Source organism: Pteropus alecto, unplaced genomic scaffold (assembly GCF_000325575.1).
Source record: "Pteropus alecto unplaced genomic scaffold, ASM32557v1 scaffold146, whole genome shotgun sequence".
Taxonomy (NCBI): Eukaryota; Metazoa; Chordata; class Mammalia; order Chiroptera; family Pteropodidae; genus Pteropus; species Pteropus alecto.
The window spans coordinates 2702979-2711400 of record NW_006442107.1 but is presented as its reverse complement, the minus strand read 5'-3'; the positions used below and the strand labels follow the sequence as shown (position 1 = coordinate 2711400).

General features: G+C 41.0%; 1 pseudogene; it reads left to right on the top strand.

Moving 5' to 3' along the window:
* The first annotated feature begins 6189 nt into the window (after window positions 1–6189).
* On the top strand, window positions 6190–6308 carry LOC112469354 (annotated as a pseudogene).
* Window positions 6309–8422: the final 2114 nt, after the last annotated feature.

Genomic DNA, 8422 nt, shown 5'->3' with positions numbered 1-8422 from the left:
TTTTCTACTATTTATTTCAACATGGGGCGTGTGTGAAGGGGGATGACTGAGAGAGGGGGATGCTAAGAGTGTGTGTGTGTCTGTGTGTCTCTGTGTGTCTGTTTGTGTGTGTCTCTGTGTCTCTGTGTGTATGTCTGTGTGTGTTTCCCTGTGTGTGTGTCTGTGTGCAAAAGCGTAGAGCTAAAGAAGTGAATATAGGAAAATGTCGGGGAGGTGCAAGGAGCAATTTTTATTTCGAAAAAGATTGAAATAATAAACTCCACGAACAGTGTTACCCCAATATGGATTAGTAAAATCTAGATGTTCTTTTTAACAATAAATATTTCTTGGTGCCCCAGGTCTGCTAGGGATGGCTAATAATACTCTATTCTCTAAAATTTTAACTCACCTCATCCAAACCAATGCTTCCTAACAAGAAATTTGATTTTACTCTCAATAGATAAAGAAAATAGTTTTTATTCTCCATTTAGGTCAAAAGCAATTTTGGCAGCAGTTCAAACACTCCTTGGGGCACCAAGAATAACTAAAAGCTTATCTTTGTGAATGTCGTTTTTGGGTCTGATTCTCATTTTCTGGTATTTTTCTTCAGTCCTTTAAGTTTTCTTTATTCTATTAAAAATTTTGCAGTTTTCATTTATTTTTCATCACACTTCTCTTCTTTGACATTTCTCCACACTTTCCTTATCTAGGTCTTTTTTCATTTTTTTTCTGGGATGATGGTACCATTTCAATGAGGTGGGAGATTTGGGGTCCTCTGAGCAGCAAGAATGTAGTCTGGTAAAGCAGAGGGGGTCCTGGACTGGAGCTCCAGAAACCTGTCTTTTTCTGTAGCACTTTATCACTCACTAGCTGGATGACCTTGGGCAAAATAGCAACTTCTTAGAATCTTGGGGACCTTATCTCTAAAAAGAAGGATTTGACAAATATGATCTGTAGGCATTAACATTCTGTGACTTTTTGGAAAAAAAAGGAAAAACCAAACAGCTTTATTGAAGAAGTGAGATTTGCACTTGTATTTGAAAATATGCTTCTTTGGTGATAATTAACACTGGATTTAAAAGTCTTTTTGTATTCTGCAACTTCGTGGTGACTTGAGCTTTATTAATGAGGGCTGGGATTTGGCACCAGCATTTCCCAGGTCGTCATCAATCAAACACTGGAAACTTTCCCAGATAGGAACCCACTTTGAAGGAAATAAGGAGATAGAATAGTAACAGTTCTTAACTCATGTTCTCTCTCTCTCTCTCTCTCTCTCTCTCTCTCTCTCTCTCTCTCTCTCTCTCTCTCTCCTCACCCCTCTCTTTTGCTATTGTGGTAAAGGCATAAAACATAAAATCTACCCTATTAACGAATTTTTACATGCACAGTGCAGTATTATTGACTGTTGTTGTACAGCAGATCTCTAGAACTTTTTCATCTTGCATGATTGAATCTCTATACTCATTGCATAGCAACTCCCCATTACCCCCTTTACCTCCAGCTCCTGGCAACCACCATTCTACTTTCTGACTCTGTGAGTTCTACTACTTTAGAAACTTCATGTAAGTGGAATCATGTAGTATTTGTCCTTCTGTGATGGGCTTATTTCACTTAGCATGACACCTTCAAGGTTCATCCTTATCGTAGCATGTGACAGAATTTCTTTATCAAGGCTGTGTAATATTCTTTGACTTATGTCCTAAACTATATATTTTTTTTGAGTTTGATACAAATAAAATTAAAACTCACATGTTTTGCCTCAGTACCCTTTGCGTCTCTTGCCGATGGTTCACGGTGCCCTCATGAATGCAAAAACTCTGGGCAGATTGGCCTAGTACTTACTCATACCCAGCGATGGCTCTCTTTACCTTTTAATATAATATTACCAATATTATATAATTATCCTTTTACTAATTTTCATTAGAGTTAGGTTTATACAAAACAGAAGTCTTTGTCTGCAAACATGACCTTTTTGATTGAATCATCAGACTTTTGGGGGACAATCTAGATTCTTGTCTTGACTCTGAGCAGCCTTGGGCAAAGTTCCCCCCATTGAGGGCCTCAGCTTCCTCATCTGTAAAATGGAGAGGTGAGGGTGATTCCGTGGTCTTCAATGAGGGCTGTTTTGCCCTTCAGTGGACATTTGGCAGTGTCCGAAGACATTTTTGGTTGTCATATCTGGCCTGTTATTACCTCTACTGGGTAGAGGCCAAAGATTCTGCTAAATATCCTACAATGTACAAGAAAGGCACCCCCAATTTGCCCAGAGTTCTCCAGCATCTATAAAATGCCCTGACTCCTTCTATGCCTTCAGTTTTCTTGTAACTCTCTCTTTGGCTTGGACCTAAGACAAAAGTGTAAAATAGCAAAGTCTCATTTCTTCCTTCTTCTTTCACAGTCTGTCCTTTCAAAGCTTTCATTCTCGTTCCCCTCCCTTCACTGTTTCGTCGTAATCTGGGACAGGTTTAAGAGGCATATACATTTGGACAGTGTATAAACTCTGGGTGGCATCAGGCTGGCTTGAGGGAGAAAGACACTTGATCAGCCTAGACCTTTGCTGCCACATTGCTTCCATCTCTCTCATGTTTTGAGTTCATGTGTGACACCCTCCCCTTCTCTTATGTAAGCTGGGGTGGGGGAACACAAGAGTTTAGTATTAAAATAAGATGATGTTTAGTTTTTAGTTTTAATTTTAGCTACTGTTAGATTTTGTTCCTTATGCTTTCCTATCCTGACAGTTGCTGTCTTGTGCAGAACTTTAATGTTTAAAAAGAAATAATAATAATAATGATAATAGGCATATCTGCCTATGTAGGTCTGGTCCCAAAGAACCATAGACATAAAATCCCTTATATTTATCTTCCCTTTAAGATATAAGCTTTAATAATACATTTCTAACATGTCTTTTGTGCTAGAAATATTTTAACTATTTACACATAAAAGCTAGAACCTAGGTGTTGTCTTTGATACTTCTCCCCCTCTCATCTTCAGCCCTAATCTGTCTCCCAGTCCTGTCAATTTTGCCTCCTAAATATCTTCCACATCCACTACTTAACCCCACTTCTGTCAATAACTGCAGCCCAAGTTCCCATCACTTCTTCCTGGACCACAGCGACCTACTCATAACTGCTCTAAGGACATCTACTCTGGTCCCTTCCAGTCTTTCGTTCACACTGAAACAAGAGCCACCATTTTAAAACACAAATTGGATCACATTAACCTCAATCATGAAACCCTTCAATGGCTTTTTACTCTGCCGAGGATAAAGGCAAATCTCATTTATATGCCTGTAGGATCTGCCTCTCTTCCTCCCTCTATTCTGCCCCCTCCTCCTGCTTCTCCTCTGGACACAGCTACCCCCACTTTTTCCCCATGTTCTTCACTCCAGCGATAGTAGCCATTTTTCAACTCCCTGAACATTCCATGCCCCTTCGGGGCCTTCGCACAAGCTTCTTTCCAGCTTGGGATGTTCTCTCCACCCTTACTTCTACCCACTTGTGTTAGGTCGGGTTCTAGAAGCAGGCCCTGACAACTGGGACCTAAGTTTATAACAGTAGTCTCCCTTATCTGGGGTTTAAGTTACCTGCGGTCAAGTGCGGTCTGAAAATATTAAATGGAAAAATTCCAGAAATAAACACTTCCTAAGTTTTAAATTGCACACTGTTACGAGCGATGGGATGAAATCTCGCACTGTCTGGCTTTGTCCTGCCCTGGACGTGAATCGTCCCTCTGTCCGGAGTCTCCTCACTGTAGCTGCAGACGCTCCCTTAGCCACTTAGTAGCTGCCTCTACTGACCGTTGTGGTGTTCAAGTAACCCTTATTTTACTTCATAATGGCCCTCGAGTGCAAGAGTAGTGATGCTGGCAAGTCGGATATGCTGAAGAGAATCTGGAAAGTGCCTTCTTTAAGTGAAAAGGTGAATACAGCAGATCCTCGAATCATGTCACTTTGTTCAATGTGTTTTCATTATAACATTGATGAGAAAAGAAAAACTGCTTCTGACACCGTCTGTGCGGAATGTGCACGTTCTCCCCATGACTGGGTGGGTTTCCTCTGGGTCGTCTGGTTTCCTCCCACATCCCAAAGCTGTGCACTGGAGGTGGATGGCTTGTCTGCAGTCTGAGTGATTGTGGGTGTGAGTCTGAGAGGCCCTGTGGTGGAAGGGCGCCCTGTCCAGGGTGCGTCCCATGACGTGCCCGGAGCTGCTGCGATCAGCTTTGGCCACCCTTGACCCTGGACTGGAATAACTGGGTTGGAAAATTATTGTCTGACTTGTTTCCATTCATCTTTCTTAAATGTATGTGTAGCTCACATTTATTTAAGTGTTTAATGTCAGAAATGTTTTGGGTCTTTATTTAAATGTTTGGTAACATTTTTGTGACCAGAAATATGTCGTTGGAACTTAATCACTTGTTTCTGTCAATTAGCCTATGGTAAAATAGATCTCATTATTTGTCGTTTTGCTTAAAGACGCAGTATCCAAGAACCTATAAACAATGTTAAGTGAAGACTTACAGTATGATATGATATTTTGACACAAAACTCCTGAATGTTGAGAATTAACATTTTTCTAATTTGCATGAGCTTTTAGCTTAGTTATGATATAGTCCAACACTTTATATCAAAGGTATATATTTATTTATATTGCATTTATGTTTCCCGATGAATATTGGATCAGCTCCTTAATTAAATAGAGATATTTTTCCTTTATGTCCTCATATTCCCCAACAGCTGGTAAAATATTACAGCTGTTCCTAAAACATTTTGGGGTGACTTCAGTGTCTCTTATTGAATCTGGGTGGAGACAAGATGGAACTCTATCCGTCCTGTGGCTTTTCTTAAAGTCAAAGCAGTCCCCTCCTGGTATAAGCCCTTGGGCAGCTGTCTGCTATACTGGAGCCAGGGTGGAGGCCTGAGCTGCTGTTTGTTTTGCTGCGTTCTTGGCTGGAGATCAAGCTCTGATTTTCTTCTGACTCAGGGGAGTGGTTTAGGCAAATGTGGCCTATTCAGCAATTGTCGGGTTCCTTGAGTAAAAGACTAGCCGCTTCTGGTGATCACAAGGGATGATAGTCTTCTATAACCTGGCTAATGGTAGGATGTTACAAGGACAGCAAATCTTTGATAAAATTCTGCCAGCTATACCAGCATAAAAACAGTCATGTAACCTGCTCTTATAAGCTCAGGGGATGCCCCTGACTTCATGAAAGTGTTACTTCGAGGGGAATGCCATGATTTCTTTCTTTCTTTTTTAAAATTTATTTTTTGTTATGGTGACATCGGTTAACAAAATCCAGTAAATTTTAGGTACACAATTCAATAGTCAGGCACATATATTGCACATGAATGCCATGATTTCTGATGACTGGAGTTAAGTCAAGCTCAGAGTCCAAGATTGGCTGTCCTCATCATCATAAATCAGTGCATCCACGCTGGGTTAAGATGTTCACCAAGAGTGCTTGTTGGAGTCCCTAAAGCCTGGGGGCAGAACTTCTCTAAAGTTTTCTCCAAAGGTATTATTAGGTCCTGGGCTTGTCTGATCCTTATACTTCATTCATGTTAGCATGGAAGGGCTTGGATAATTTATTTTTATTTTGGTGAAATATGCATAACATAAAATTTTACCATTATCCCCTTTTCTAAATGCCAGCATTCAGTGGCATTAAGTAAATTCACATTGTACGACCATTGCCACCACCCCTCTCCAAAACTTTTCATCATTCAAAACTGAAACTGCACTTATTAAATATTCTCCCCAATTCCTCAGCCCCTGGCAACCACCTTTCTGTATGTATGAATTTGCTACTCTAGGAACCTTATTTAAGTGGGATCATATAGTACTTATCCTTTTGTGTCTGGTTTATTTCGGTTAGCATTAATGTCTTCAAGGAACCTGGATAATTTTTTATATCAGTCATATTCCCTGAATACCACTCAATTCACTAAAATAAATTTCTAACATCCTTTATGCTATTTAAGAAACCCATGGAGCAGATTTAAGGAACAATATTTAAGGGGCTTAGTAGCCATCTCTGAATTGCAGATCCTCGGCTTAGAGTTTTTCATATGCTAACTAATCACTTTTTGCACATTACATAGTTCAAACCAAAGTCTTTTTAAAGTAAATGACCACACTGACTGCTAAGGCATAGTTAAAATTCAAAAGCTCCTGACGGGTCAAGTGCTGAGTGTTAATAAGAAAGAGATATCTTAGTCTAGGCCATGCCACCCTGAACACGCCCGATCCCTTCTGATCTCAGAAACTAAGCAGGGTCAGGCCTGGTTAGTACTTGGATGGGAGACCACCTAGGAAGACCAGGTGCGTAGGTGTAAAAAAAAAAGAAAAAAGAAAAAAGAAAGGAACATTTCTCATTGAGGAGCAGGGTCACATTTTGGTTCTGTGACGCAGTAGGGTTTTGGGGGTGAGCTTCAGGATGTCTGAAGTTTTGCACAAACACTCACACACACACTCTCTCTCTCTCTCTCTCTCTCTCTCTCTCTCTCTCTCTCTCTCTCTCTCCCTCTCTCCCTCCCTCTCTCCCTCCCTCCCTCCCTCTCTCTCGTTTGTGTTTCTAGGGTAAGAATTCAGGACTTTTATCAAATTCTCAGATGGGTCATGGTCTTCCTAAAAATGTTATGAGCCATGTTAAAAGCAGAAATACTATTTTCTGTAGTGTTTTGGAGGAAACAAATAGAAAAAGGTCTATATATCCAGGTGTGGAGTACAGTGCACTAAATGTTTACTCCCCCAAAATTCATATGTTGAAATCCTAACCTTCAAAGTGATGGTATTAGGAGGTGGAATCTTTAGGAGGTAATTAGGTCGTGAGGGCGGAGCTCTTATGAATGGATTTAGTGTCCTTATTAAAGAGACCTTAGAGAGCTCTCTTGCCCCTTCTGCCAGGTTAGAACACAGTAAGGAGATGTCCATCTATGAACTAAGACGTGGGCCCTCACCAGACACCAGATCTGCTGACACCGTGATCTTAGACATCTCAGCCTCTAGGACTCTGAGAAACAAAATTCTGTTCTTTATAAATGATGCTATTCTGTATGAGTCCCCATGTTTTATAATCAATTCCTCATATCAGAGTCAGCAATTTTATATCAGACCTGCAGCCGTAAAGCTTTCCCTGCCCATGAGGGCAGCTGCATCTCACAACTCTAGGGGGCACTGCTCACTTTCATTGTGTGTGGATGAACCGTCCTGAAGCTGGGCAGCACAGCAGCCTTGTTAATCACCGAGGCTTTCTCGTACCCACCAGACTCCGAAGGCCACTGGAGTCTTCACTGACACCATTTTTCTCATGGCCAGTTTACTCTTTCACATATATATGTTTAGCATGGGCTGTGGAAAAGATAAAAGAAGAATCAAAAATGGGATCCTTGCTTCTGTGTTCCAACTTAGCAAAGTGATTCTTGGTGTTTTGAAAAGATTTTTTTACTGTGATTGGCTAATGAGGGAGTTCTAGGAGATCAATAACATCAGGAAGCTCTCAAGGCTAATCAATCATACCATGATTTTCTGTTGTAGACTTTCCTCCTTACCAATTTAGCAAGCTGGTCAAAACCATTCCTTCCTACCTGGAATGCTTTTCTCACTCTGCCTGTTTAATTTCTCTACATTCTCGAAATCCCAGTTCAAGTCCCATCTTCTCTGTGAAGTCTTCCCTGACCACTTCTTCCTGTAGTCCCTGTTCCTTACGAATCCATTCAGTACCACTCAGGCAGTACACCTTGTTATTAGCATTTACTGTGTATTTGCTATGTACTGTTAGTTATATATATCTGTGATAGGATAATATTTTGAAATGTTATTTGGTATAACTGTTCTTGCTGGTAACTTTTGTTGCTCTGCAGCCCTCTCTTCCCGTTGAGGCTGAGGCATCCAAGGAATCAGGGGGTGCAGAGTTAGAGGAATAGTTCTTAAGACAATCCTCATGTCTCACATCAATTGCAAGTTTGGGGTGGGGGTTCTCAAGACCATCCTTAGATTCGGTAATTCACTCGAAGGACTCGTAGAACTCCCTGAAAGCTGTTGTACTCGTGATTACGGTTTATGACAGGGGAAAGAAACAGGTAAAGAAAGATAAGACCAGCTAAGGGAGGAGACACATGGGGCAGCATCTAGGAAAGTTCTAAGTGTGGAGCTTTCTGTTGTCTTCTCCCAGTGTCATGGATAGTGTTACTCTTCCAGCAAGGATGTGTGATAATGTATATGGAGTACTGCCAACCAAGGAAGCTCAATTGAGCCTCAGTGTCTATAGAGTTTTTATTGGGGTTCCATGGTTGAGTGTCCACATGGCTGATTTAGGTTCCAGCTCCATCAGAAGGTGAACTGATATCATGTGACTCAAAGTGCCCACCATAATTACATTGTTAGACCTTTGGTGTGCTCCAAAGCCCCCAGGTAATCAAGGACACTCTTATCAGGCGGGACATTCC